The sequence below is a fragment of the Apis laboriosa genome, unplaced genomic scaffold, assembly GCF_014066325.1.
Source record: "Apis laboriosa isolate Shangri-la unplaced genomic scaffold, ASM1406632v1 scaffold99_cov153, whole genome shotgun sequence".
NCBI lineage: Eukaryota > Metazoa > Arthropoda > Insecta > Hymenoptera > Apidae > Apis > Apis laboriosa.
Genome location: NW_025224965.1, coordinates 301923 through 314527, shown reverse-complemented (window position 1 = coordinate 314527; position 12605 = coordinate 301923). Strand labels below are relative to the sequence as shown.

Below are 12605 nucleotides of genomic sequence, written 5' to 3'. Positions count from 1 at the left end.
ATATATGAGAAATTCTGTTAATATTGGTGATAGTGTAAATGAAATGGTATTGCAAATTAATTTATGACCATTTGATATTGTAAATGTTAATCTAACGTGAGCTTAATTTAAGAAAATTAATAGTTGAAAGAAATAGTTAGATATTTTTTTGTTATGATAAAAGATAATGAAATAAGTTGCAATTTTTCAAATTGATTTGTAAAATTTAATTATGTATTATCTATTTTCTATTATTTATTAGAATTTTTCTTATAATTATATTTTTAAATATATGATATTTTTGTTTATTATTTGAAATAATGAAAATGTTTGAAATAATAGATAGAACATTTTATATATTTTATTGAGAAAATTATTATTCCTTTATATTCTTCTCCTTTTATACATCTTACAGTGTTATATAAATCTCTAATAGTTCAATTACGAAGAAAAAATACAATTTCAGCTGCACCTGCAGTATAATACTGAATAAAGTATTCTTTTACAGCATTCAATTTTATTTTATATCATTGTTATCCATAAAAAGAAGAAACCAATCGATTTTATAATTCATATTTATTTATACTTTACATAAAACTACACGTTATAACTTTTATTTTTTTCCTCGATATACGATAATCTAAAAATTACTTACCCCCATGAAACATCTTAAAATTCAGAAAGATATCATTTCATGCAACAATATCCAACAATTATTTATTTTTTATAATCTCTCTTATTTACAAAATTAAACACATTTGAAAATTGTTTAATTTCACTTTATTCGTATCAAAAACTTTTGATCCTTTCTGACCAATTATCCAAATAACCACTTGTTTCCATACATTTTCCCTCCAATTAATTCAAATAATCAATAACACAAATGATGTTAAGAGACTACAATGCAATACCTATCAATACAAACGAATCAATACAACGAATTTCTGAAGCATCTTGCAAATAAAAGGGAATTACGATCCGGATCAACAGCTTATCTATCTCGAACCACAGGTTGGTGTATTTAAGCCGGTTTAATTGAGATTTCGTTGCCGAAATCGTCGGACAAATTGCAGGGAGCAACGAATTTCTACGGCCTTACCTCGCAAAGTGAAGTCCGAACACGTCGGTCGATCCGCCAAGCATCTGGCTAACCCTGTAAAGGGGAGAATGGAGGAATCTTATAGGATCGATTCGGTGTTCGAGCATCGGCTTTCAGTTTCTTTTCCCCGGTTCAGTTAGTTCCTATCCCCGTTCCCCCTTCTATCCTCCCTTCACCGATCCCTTCTACCCACCACCCTTTTGCTCACTCGATACCGGAGCTGTATCTCGCCTCTTTCAACGGGCGTAAGCGCGCTTAAATACCTGGTGAATCTCGACGAGGCCAGGAAATCACGGACGAGAAGAGTCTCTGAAAAAGGAACGGCTAAAAAAGGCAACTGCGCGAGATGCCACAGCTTTTTCTTTCGTTCCTTTTCCCCTTCTTTTTCCTTTTCTTTTTCTTTTCCTCCTTTTTTTCGTTTACCATTCTTCCTTTCTCTCCTTCGATTCACGCGTGTTGCAGAGTTACGCTTTCCATACAACACCGTGCACGTACAACCACCTCGATTGCGGTCAGAATTTGCATGCAAGTTACGCGCGATCTCCTTCCGGCAAATTTGGAACCATCCGACAATCTACGTGTGTACGCGAGCATCTGGCTTTGATTCGGTGTATCGGGATGGGGGAAAGATGAAAAATTTGATTATTTACGATTATATAGGAATTTCGTGGCGTTTCCAAATGATTGCGGTTGAGTAGGAAGTGATGACACGTATTAATTATTAATTGCTTGTTATCATAATTTTTTTAAGGAAGATTTATTTAAAGAATCCACGATTTTAAGAAGATATTCGTTTTGAATCTTCATGCATCTTCCATTAATTAATATATTATAGTTATTTGGAATTATTTTTATGAAATTTTTCATCATTTATTTATTGAAATTACAGTTACAGATACGTTGTTTTACTTTTGATTGTGATTATAATTTTTGGGATCTGAAACTTATTTTTATTTAAAATTGTTTTTGTAGTAGATTTCGTTGATTATACTACTGATTATATTCCTGAATTTCTAATGCGGTAATTATTTATGTATGCGCACAATGAATGCACGATTAATGAATAAATTGGGATGAAAATTTTCGTGATAATTTCAAACATTTCGAATGAGCCGAATTTTTCGAATCGATGGACCAAGATTAAAGCGATCAATGTAGTCCAATAATAAAGGATTATAGCATATATTTTCGAAGCAACGCTGTATTTAATCACAAAAGAAATACAGTGGAGAAAAAAAGTAAATTCCACTGGTAATACTATGCATTGAGACTTAACGAAGATTGAAAAAGTATCGAGAGAAAATTGGTTCTGCATAAATTGCCTATAGTGACTCCTCGCTTTTTTACTATACGGAATAGTGGGGGTGGTTTCATCTTATTGAAATATTAATAAAATCTTTCCTTTAAAGCTTTAGTGAAAACCTATTATAAACTCGATACCAGGATTTACCATTAAATTTTTAATACGTTTTAACAAAATGTTAAAACACGCAAATTATTTGGAATCAATCAAAAAAATGGAAATGAGTACACATTGTCAATAATTAATCGTGTAATATCAACCATCATTATATCTTATGAAATGTTTTAAACGTTTCAATATTGATCGATGAGAATTAATATTGAAAAAAATACGTTTCACTTGATGAAAGAAATGTTTATAATAAAAAAAATCTTAACATAAATATATTATTGTTGACGAAATTAATGATTAATTGAAAATTACGATTGAATTTTTAATAGAATCACTTGCATGATTTTTGAATGTAATATAATAAATATTATTCCACTGTAAATTTTAATTGACTATTCTTAAAGCAATATTCTTATCAGTACAATCAACTACAAACGTAGAAAGAAAACAACAAATAAACTTTCGTTTATTGTACATACAACAGATAACTGGAAGGAAAAATACATTGGATTAACACGACATTTCAAAGAATCCGTAACTGCGCTAACTGTCCAAAAAACGGGGATACGATAAAATTAATAAAACTGTCAGAGAAAACAGATCGATATTCCAATATCGCGATGCACCATCCTCACGAATTAATAGTAAACGTTTTTGAAATGTCTCTCGCTACGTTCAAACGTAACCAAATAGGAATAATAAAAATACAAATACACGAGTAACGAAGAATAAATCCATATTGAAAAAAATGTATCTATAAGTATATAGAGAGGAAGAGAAAAATTTTTTTAATCATAAGAATGCTTGACAACTCGAGTAATAAAACAATAAAATCAATCAATCAACGAGAAGAAAGAAAATAATTGACAAATTGAAAATTAAAATGGAATTTTTTGAATAGCTTCTTCCAAGCACTTAGACTCGAACAAATCAATAGAACAGATAACTAAATCTAGATTTGGCTCATTATAATTCACTACTCTTTAAAGTACAACTTCAAAACAAGATAATCTCATTCAATTTCTAAAAAAAATATGAAATATTATAATACTCACGATAGATACTAATAACCAAAATTGTTGATGCAACTACAAATAAGAAAAAAAAAATACAGTAAAATAAATCCACGTCAAAAAGATTAAATCCACGTATAGAATAAATTCGTGGAGAAGAAAAGGGATGGAAAGCCCTCGGTCGTATGGAAGTTCACCCTCAGTCGGTTCTCGAGTAATAACGTGTCAAATAACGTTAAAACAATATCGCCGGAAGTGTCGGTGCGGCGTGTCGCGATGGAGAAGCGTATTTCATAGCCGCGGTTAGCCTGGAAACCGCTGAGAGACACTTCAAAGGTGCCAAAAAGGCTTGACGTTTACGGTGCGAAATAACGGTCGAAAGTATCCCGTTCTCGGCGGCAGCCACGTGCATAAATTCGTGGGACAAACTGCCATTGCAGGGGTTTCGCATGGCTACGTCCTTAGGTGTGAATGCGCGACTGCATTTCGAGGCGAGCGTGTTTCGCGTGTATACTGAGTGTCACAAAAATTTCCGCTGGAGTGTACCTTGGGTAAAATGGTAGAAGCAGTATGTTTAGTTCGCTTGTGGGTGTAATAGACGTTTCCAGATTTGTGGATGTATTAATTTTGGAGAGGGAGGAAAGAAATAATTTTTTGATCGAAGCTTAGTGAAATAGAGGTATGTAATTGATGGTGTGTAAAGTATTTTTTTTTATGTTATATTTAATCAAGTGCGAAATATGTGTTATTGGTATTAATATTTGATTATGATTTCAGATTAGTTAATTATTAATACGTTATTTAATATATTAAATGAGTATATAATGAATATATAATACAATTCGTTAAATAAAATTTTAATTAAACTTCTGTCCAAGACTGGTAATTGATGATTGGCAATATTTATATTTATAATTGGTCGTTAAACGAGTAAGTGGCGAGTAATTTCGTCAGTTCATTAAATTAATTGCAATCTTTGATGATTAATTTCTTATAAATGTCAATCAATCGACGAAATTTTAAATTTTTAGAGGATTGATGCTGATTTTGAATCTATTATTTGCTTTTATAAATAATAATTATATGAAACAATGTTAATATATTTATTAATTTTATTATAAATATGAATTTAATTTTATATTTTGAAATGTATGCTATATCAGATGAAATATTCAATTTATTGATTTCATGAACTTGGCAATTTTGCTTGAGCTATCGAGCAATATGAGTAAATGCAATATTAATGATAGTAATTTGTGCTATTTGTTAATTTCATTTATCATCAATAACAAGTTGAAACGATTAATGATTCCTTCATAAAAATAAAATTAAAATTAAATGCTTAAAATATTGAATAAAAAATTATCAAGTAATAATACTTAATTTTTTTATTTCGTTACTTTTGTTATGATTTGTTCATTGTACATACATAATAAAATAAATTAACACATACACGATATATTATATAAAAAAATATTTCAAACAAAAATTGTATAACACGAGGTACAGTAATAAAGTTTTGTTCCTTTGCTTTTTTTTATCGAGAAATCTAGGTCACCGTAGCTTTTTTAAATAGAATGTACGATACTTGACTATACAATTTAAAACTGAACGTTGAATAAAAAAATAATAAGATATATCCATAGAAACTTAATAATTATACAAAATATAAAATATGTAAAATTTAATTGAAATTCCTTTCTATATAATTAAAAAATTAATTATATATCAATTGCACTAATTTGCAAATTTTTAATATTAGATTTAATCAATCTCTCTTGAACAAATTTTTAAAATATTTAATATTTTATCATATGTAAGAATTGTTTGAAAAATTCTTCTATGGGAATTTTATTAAAAATAGAATATATGATGTACAAAGTTGAAAATAATAGCACTAGAAACGCATTTACTTTCGTGTGTTGTACATTGTAACGTTATACATACATTATCCCATTTGAATTGCAATAAATGCACAGTGAAACTACTCATGTTCATCACCACAGAATTTCTAAGAGGATTTCCATTATCCTTATGAAATTTCTATTTCCCATATATTCCCTGTTCAACCATTGCTCCGTTTCAAATATATTTCGTATTTTCATGTTGGATATTTCCATCTATAAAATAGAATAATTTTAGATTTTAATGTTTTAATATGGATCATTTTATAATATTATTGATTCACCAAGTAATTATTATATTATATATATCAATTAATAGTTAGATATTATTTTAATAATTTTGATATTTATTTTTTGTTTTTGACAATTATTTAATTAAATATATTATTATTCAAATTTTAGATCATTCCTGATGAAATGAAACGTTTACTTAAAAAGAAAATTCGTTCAAATTATAATTTTAAAAAAATTATAACAATATGATGGTATATCTAAAGAACTAATTTAATTAAACTAGAAATTGAACTTCATCTCTTCCATTTTTTCCTTCCATCTTTTTCTTTCCTATTGATTTATAACTGATTTTATTAAATATAACCAAAAAAAAAAGATTCTATTTATAATTTGCAATTTATTTCGTAAATAATTTAATATTCACTGTACTACAACAGAATTTCCTTCGAAATTTAAATTACTTCATTACTATTAAATAATCTCTATCGTTTAATTTCATGTAAAATTATTTATTTAAAATTTTTAAAATATTTATCGATTTTAAAATCATTGAATATCATTTCCATATTAGCAATAATGATAAATATTTAACATCCAAAATCTCATTAAAAAAATTTAAGAACACCATAGAATAATTTAAAAAGCGTTCCAATTTAAAATAAAAAAAGAAAAAAAGCAAGCACAAAATAAAATTTAAATCCAACATTTCCAAATAAATAAATTTACACGTTCAACACCTACACATTCAAATTTATTTCATATATCAATATACCCTGTACACAACCAAAGTTTCACAGAAAAATTTCGGTTCACCATGTAGCAAGCATGCACGTCTTTTATATACAGGTATATCCGTGTGTTGGGTTGCACACTGCTGCACTTTTTCGTCGCTGTATACAATCGTAAACTGCATCGTTCGCCAACAATCGTCGTGCCCGGACGAGAAGCGTGTCGGTGTCATCCTTGTCGCGACCTGGTAATCCCCGTCGCTGCTTTTCAACGGCCTCCACCCCTCTTTGAACCCCCTCCGCCGCCTTTCGTCTTCGACGAAACACGGAACAGCAGGCATAAAGCGTCACAGACTCGGTTGTGGGGCGCGTTTTCTCGGTTTTCTCTAATTGAACGGAGCGGTGGAGGATTTAAACCTCTCGCCACGGTGTGCTGGTTTGTTTGCGAGCCTACGCGCCGTTCTGCGCTCAATTCTCCCCTCTCGAGCTAATTGCTCATGACCTTCGTGCCTGGCGCTGGGTTCTTGCGCGAATTCAATTAAAGACACGAGCCAATGAGGAGCCATAACGTCGAAAGTTGTTTTACTGTGGGAACGTGGCCGGGTGAGTGGTTTATTGGTACGTTGGATTACTCGAGGGCTTTGATTTTTCTTCGATTTAATTCGAGTTTGTGACCTTAGGAAAATTGGATTTTTTTTTAAGAGGGAGATCGTACGCACAATTACAATATAATAAGGTTATAAGATGAAAAGATATATATTTTTGATTAAGTTGAAAAAGAGATAATTTCTTGTTAGTGTATATTAAATAATATTTAATGTTTAATAATTAATGATATATAAAAAAGAATTTTGTTAAGATTATTTTTTTAAAAATCTTTTGAAAATTATTTATTTATGACAGTTAGACATTATTTAGTTATTCATTATTTTTCTCTAATTTACATAAAAAATTCTTGGATATTTCTCTGTTCATTTTTATTTACTTCCTTTCTGTTCTCGTTTTCAATTAAATATATAAAATTCACCTTTTTTTTTCGCGCAAAAATAGCTGTTGAAAACGAATTCCTTTCTTTGAAGTAACTTTAACTGGTTATTTCTATTGGTTCGAAACGTGAAATGTCACAAAACGTTATGAAAAAAACACGTGGAACGTTGAAAACAGACAATTCTCGCAATGTTGTATCGTATATCATTTAATTAATATTTATTCAGTGCATACAGAATATTTATATAGTGTCAACGATTCTAACAACCATTTCATTTCATTTCAATGTGCCATACCCGATATTGATTTAAATTCTCGATAACTAGTTTTATTACCCCGTCAGTTGTATTCATATACATTTGCAAAGGGGAAACACAGAATTCGTGGAAAGCAATATATAACAAATTCGGATAATGTCGCCTGAATTAAACCGATATCGAATTTTAACAAATCTCTATTATTGGCAGGGCTTTACTGTTATTTCCATAGATTAAAAATAAATATTCATTCGCATCAAAACGTTGTGGTATCTTTAATCAATATCCAAGTCCATTCAATAACTTGTTCAACCTTTGAATGTTGATAAAGCTATTTTTTCCCCCGCAAAAAAAAAAAACCAATTAGGAATGCAATCCCCTATTCCACAATCCATGATCAGAGAATTTTTTCAAAAATTTAATTTAATTTTTATTTAATCCTCTTCTCTTTTATATATCTCTTCTCTCCTCCTATATAAAAATCACAACTTTCAATTCTATTTTCAATTCTTTCTAACTAATATTAATTTTTATTTTTTATCTTAAAGTATTCCTCTATATATATTATATTCCTCTATATATTATAAATACAAAGTAATTGTTAAAATCGAAATTTTACATTAATAGAATTAATATACACAATTAATTAGAAACAAAATGATTTAATGTTGGCAAAATTGATCACATATTATATAGGTTATGATGTTATAGAAGGCGTTTTTACGTTACATTTTTTTATGTTCGATTCTTTCATTCACTTATTTTTCCTTATTAAGAATTCAAAAGAAAAATATATTCCTTTATATTATTAGAAAAGATAATCAAAACTGTCTCAATATCTAATATATTTTCTCCTCATTCGTAATTACTTTCTCGACCCACTTCCGTATTGAATTCCAAGAAAAGTCAAAAAAGACAAGATTTATTTATCAACGATCCGCGTCACGGGCAAAAAGACAACCATCAACACTGCACAGCCATTAATCATCGAAATCGTATTTTTTCGTCTAAGACCCAACTCGGGGCCGAGAGGTGTGAATTGCATAATTTTTCAACCGAGAAAATGCTCCAACTTCAACGTGGTACCCAACGTTCACACATTTGTCTCGACTGACACAGATTTGACAAATCGTTAAATGTACACATATATAACCCCTGTTGGAAATGAATTTTTCCGCGCTCTTACTTTCCGCCATGTTTCCGGCCCAGGATTAATCGATAGCAATTCTTAACGCGTTACGAGGGAAAGTTGGAGGAAGTTTGAAACCTTGAGTATACCTTGAAGTGGAATTCGACACGAATTCGACAATGATATAGCAGAGGAGAACTCTTCCTCGTTAACAATGAACTACGAGAATTCTTTTCAAGGGTTTCGAAGGAACGGCTTCTGCCGATTGTCTATTATCAAAGTCCCCACAGAGATGTAATTTCACGACAGCCAAACCCTGATTCCTTCGTAACGAGATCGTGGCCCCGTTCGATGCTGACGAAACTTTTTTTCGAAGTAATTAGTAAGAGGTTTCGTTCCACTTGTGAGTTTTCTCTCTCTGCTATTTTTATTGTGATTATTGATCTGGTGAACGAAAATGACTTACGATCATTTGATATTACATTATTTATATAAACATTGTGTTGGTAATATGTCCATATTTTCTTAAGAATAGGAAAATTTTGCGATAATTTATCAAGATATAAAAATAATACCCAAAATTGTCTAAATGAGATAATTCATTATAGAACGTTATTAAATTTATGGAAATTAATTGTCGATGAAATGATACACAAGTGATGATTCATAAGTTCATAAATAAATAAACGCTAAACAAATTTTTTAGAAAAATTCAATGGAATTCAAATTAAAAAAAGAAAAAGAAAAAGAATTTAAACGAAAATTTGATTGATCTTTTGCGTGAAAAGAAGTAAGTATACACGTGCACATATACGCAAAAAAATTTCCAAGTTGAAAAATTTGTTGAAGTTGGTCTATACTTTTATAAAAAAACAAGGTAAAGCTTGTATTTACTTCTAAAAAAATCTAAAGCTACGAAGCTCAATAGTTTTGTTTGAAATGTAGTGAAGTTTTTAAAAAAAATCCTTTTACATGTTGTTTTACAAAAAACAAACAGTAAAGCTTTCTATTCAAACTAAAAATACGCGAAAAATTTCATTGAAATATATTAATTTATAGACATTCGAACAAATAAAAAAAAAGTAATAATAATAATATAAAAGAAAAGAATATAATTATTTTGTTAGATATCTAATAAATTGTTATGCATTTAATTTAATTTTTTCAATTATTATAGAACACAAAATTTCCTCCACATTTTTATTTTTTCATAATTATGTTCAAATTCTAAATCGATTTACCATTCTATTGACTACTCGTATCAAGAGTATCATCCTTTTGTTACAATTGAAAAGTGAATTTTAATGCACGTATCGATAAAAATGCAAGGATTTTGGCGAAATTCTCTTCGTTGGCATAAAAAAAAGAATCGCTACAGGAACAGACTACTACAATGTTTCCTCTGATTCTTCTCTATTTTTAGCTTTCATTTATTCGACTCTCGTATTCCTTCTCCTTTTTCTCCCTTCCCTCCAAATAAATTCCATCGCAGTTTCCGAATTCCACTCCTGAAACGAAACGAAACACGAAACGAATGAAAATTTAAAAAAAAAAAAAAAGAAAAAAGGAAGAAAGAAAAAAAAAAAAGAAAAAAACGAATAAAGAAGAGAAGGGAAAGGGAAAAAGAAGCGGATGTACGTAGACGCTGTTTGGACGTTATCCCCCGTTTCCTTCCGTGTTCTCGTGCAATTCACTTTTTCATTTTCACTGTTACTCGAATTTATGAAGAACGTTCATCGAAATAATAATAAATCGTGCGGGGGCAGAGCGTTTGTTACATTTAAAAACGCGTTACTCATCGACCACGAACACGACAGAAATGTCCGGGCATTTGTTCTTATACCGAACATTCCATCGCGCATTTGTTTCGAACATTTATAGCGAAACATCGATCCCTGCATTGGATTTTAAGCGATGTTTGTTAAAAGATTCGCGGGGATATCCGGTGCAGTGAATTCAATTTGTTTAATTTGCGTTGATATCGATTTTGTAATGCAGCATCGTAAGAGCGATGTCGTTCGAAAGATATTGATATTGATGTTGAGTTACAATTGGAATTTTCGTGTGAAAATTGTATCAATTTAATTCGTAGTTATTAACTTTTTAGAAATAGAATATATTTTATTCCTATTTTTTAATCACAACATTTATATTACGTCTCTCTTTATAAATTTTAATTGAATTTAATTTAATACATAGGATAAATTTTTATATGAAAAAGAATGCTAAGAGGAGACGAATTACTTAAAGTAATAAAACAAGTTGAAATAGTAAAAGCTTCGAAAGTAATTTTAACAAGAAATAAACAAAAAAAGTAAAAATAAAAAATGAAGAAAATAAAATATACGTTAAGATGCAACACATTACGAAATTTTTCTCTTCGTTTGTCAAATTCAAGATAACATTTTGCAACGTGTATCAATTTCAAAAAGAGAATAAAAATTGCACGGCGATGTATCAAGAATAAAAAGTAGCATTCATAATAATTTTTATCTTTCTGGCCCATTGCAATGTAGCCTGGTCAGGTGTAACATCAATAACAGATATAAAAATCGCTAAACCTACTTTTGAAATGATAAATAAAACTCTATACAAATCAAATGTTACACAATTTATAATCGAACAAAATTGTATTCTAAATAATAATAAATTGCAATTATATAATAACTTACATTTATTTTGCACATTTGAATTAAAATCGAATATTTAACGCAGAGAAATGAATAAATTAAAAATAACGAATTAAAATACAAAAAAAAAATACAATAATTAATTTTTTTTTTTTACAATCAACCTCAGAACCTCATAGAATCTTAATTAAGAGAAATATCATCAAAATTGTTCATTTTATGCAAATCATAACATCTTTCGTCCCTAATAACCGACTCCCATCACGAAATCCTCCGCTTCCGACTAATTCCTAATCATCGATCTAGTCAAATTACCGCCATATTCCTAACACCAAATGTTCCCATATCCAAAGAAGGGGAATCTTGTAATTTTACTGATGAGTTCATTTGTAGGCCTATCTCCGCTTATCAACCATTCCTCCTATTGTTGCCTAACTCGCATTAGCATGATTATCCTGCGAGATGGCACAAAAACTAATTCAAGCAGTCACGTTTGCGAGTCAACTTACATAAATGCTAATTGGGAGGATCACCTATCTCCATGTTATATCCAGTTTACTTTTAATGCATTACAAATAATATTTGAATATTGAGAAAAGAAGAGTTACAGTTAAAATGTATGGTCTATTTTACATCATAAATGAAGTCAGAAAGATTGTATACTTTAAAGTTGGAGTTGAAAGTAGAAAATAATGCGATTATATTAGTGTCTTCATTTATGAGAAAAAGTCAAATTTGAAAATTAATTAAATACATAGAAATAGAAAATAATATATATTGGCAATTATATTGGTGTCTTCGTTTATGAGAAAAAGTCAAATTTGAAAATTAATTAAATAATATAAATTTGGTTAGATTAACGAAGTTGATTAAATAAATAATTAAGTAATTAAATTTAAGTAATCAATAATTAATATAAATAGATTTATTCGATGAATTTTATTTTTTCAAAATCGAGAACAAACAAGTTTCATTCTATATTTTTTACTTATTTTTACACGTAGATTCCAATCTATTCCCGATTATCTGATCGTATCCAATTGGAAATAAGCCAAATACACTTCTACTTGACTAAATTTCAAGAAACATTCTCCCTTAAAACTTCCAATACAATTTTGTTATTCCCAATTTTCTTTCCTATTCGAAATTATCTTTTTAACTTTTATTTAACCACGAATTACCGTGCAACAATTATACTCTAATCATTTTCAAACTCGATAAAAATAAACAA

The 12605-nt window shown here is 29.3% G+C and overlaps 1 protein-coding gene across 2 annotated transcripts in view; it reads left to right on the top strand.

The window, feature by feature from the left end:
• Positions 1–12605, top strand: part of LOC122719697 — a 200775-nt gene that overhangs the window by 147705 nt on the left and 40465 nt on the right. The gene's annotated exons all lie outside the window — the stretch shown is intronic.